A 2,324-nucleotide genomic window follows, 5' to 3' on the forward strand; every position below is an offset into this window, starting at 1 on the left:
CAAGTAGCGGAATGCTACAGAGGTAAACAAACAATATCATTTGGAAGAGGATTAATAAGTGTTGACATTCATACAAATGAGTAATCCTGTAAACGTAAACAGAATATTTTATATAGATTTTTTTTAATGAAAACTTAAAATCCTGCATTATTTTCCGGACAACCCAATAATATCATTATTGTAAGAGAGGAAAGTGGTTTTTTTTTGCCCCAAAATCAAATTTTTATTTTCTCGCCTCGATATAGAGGCGCCCCTGATTCTCCGGAGATTTTCTCTTTTATTTTCGGCAGGACTGGAACCCAGGAGGACTCGGCGGATGGTTGTGGCTGGATCAGCGACTCCCAAGTAAATGTGTTAGTTTACGGAAAAGACTGCATGAAGAAGGAATTTTTGTTTGTTTTAATTTAATAATTTATTATTGTTAATTTAGGTTATTAAGTTTTAATATTTTTAAGTTAGTCCGGATCTGGTTTATGGTCTATTTTAGAGCTCATTAAGGAAACAAAGTACCTATTTTAATTTTACTCTGTTTAGGAATAATAAATCGCCCCATTGTTAAGAGGATTCTCATTTTTATTTTTTTAATTTCCCTCGTTATTAATCTACTTTTTTGTTTGGCTTGATTATTTTGCATGTCCAGGTACCTTGCAAATACATAAATAATTATTTAAGCAGAGGGAACTCGAATGCGATAAGGAGAAGTTAAGGTTGCTGATCAGGACCCGCCGTGTTAGGCTGGCGTTATCCTGACCCAAGCCTAGTGGCCTAGGCTGGAGTGCCCCCCCCCCCACCAGTGGCGAGTGTCCGCCATGGAATAAAGTAAATCATTTATTCCCTAATTTCGTGCTCCGCTTGACCAATTAATATAAGACAATTAATTAAGGTTTTTAGTTGAGATGAAAAAAAGTTAATGGCACGAGAGGGATTCGAACCCACGACCTTCGGCTAGANTTTTTTATAGAAAATATTATACTACTTTCCTCTCATATATTGATTGATTTATTTGTTTATTTATTTATTTTTATCAAATTTATTTAGAGTACAAACAAGGATATACTTTTAGTTAAGGAGTTCTCCATTACTCTGGACGCATAAAATGGGGTGGCGCCCAACTCACCAATATTTCTTTGGTCTTTAATATTTATTTTATTTTTTATTTATTTTTTATTTTCTAAATTGTCCCTCTAGTGTTACCCCTCCACTCCCGACGAGCTACCGGGATAAATTTTGCTCTGACCCGAAATAATTTTGGGTGTAACAACGTGTCCTGTAAGAATAAAGAAGGATTTTGAAGAAAATAAAGAAAACAACATAAATTTCTAAACAAATTAGAGGTGTGTCCGAAAATTGGCACAACCATAATAAAAAATTTATTTTGTTGATGAGGACGTGCTACTCTCCTCCACACTGCTGAATTTTTAAAAAATAATTGAGTATCTAAGCGTAAATTAATGGATCTTTAGCGTAAATTTGAATAAATCTAAAAAAAATGGTTTTTAAACTGGTAAAGAAAGGCTAGCGAAAAAGTGTAAGTGCAATAATAAAAAAAATTATAATTACCTTGATATAAAATTAGCTATGTCTCTAACATTCATCTTCAAATAATTCATGAATCCTTTTAAAACTAATTAGAGACTGCGTCATAGGTAATTAACGAACTCTTTAATTTCTGGTTTCATAGTATGTCATTGGTATAAAATAAAACTAGTTAAAGCCTTCAAAGAAAACTTACCAAGGCTGAAATATAAATGTTATTAGAGCTTTACTTTACTTTACATAAACCTGGATAATCTCAACCACACACTCTCCATTATTTTCTTTCACATTTCTGTTCAGATTTGGGACTGTCGTCCTATCGTCCTTGTGACGTAATACTGACGGCTTCTGTATTTTCATCAATATCTGCGCTAAGAAATTCTTGATGACAATTTTAGTTATTTAGGATGTCATAAATCATATCTCCTGAAGATAATTATAGAAACCAATAACAAATGGTTCTTTCAGTAGAAAAACCTTTGCCAAAAGCTGTTTAATATTGCTTGCAGATTGGCCAAAGCAGAACGGCCAAAATTGGACTTCCATAGAAAATAAGTAGTTATTGCTAACTGAAAAAATATATTTTTATTAAATATTTAATTAAATTTGTATATTATGTGTGGTGATTAGTGACCGTTAATCGATATTTATTTAGAAATCGTGAGATGCGGTCTAGTGTGATGTAGGTTTGAGAAAAACATTTTCTTTATCGTGCCAACGTTTCGATCTTTATTGAGATCATCTTCAGGGCTCAAAGTGTTTGTCTTCTGTGTAATTGTGCCATTCTT

The sequence above is a fragment of the Cimex lectularius genome, unplaced genomic scaffold (assembly GCF_000648675.2).
Source record: "Cimex lectularius strain Harlan isolate CLEC.00 unplaced genomic scaffold, Clec_2.1 scaffold250, whole genome shotgun sequence".
Lineage (NCBI taxonomy): Eukaryota > Metazoa > Arthropoda > Insecta > Hemiptera > Cimicidae > Cimex > Cimex lectularius.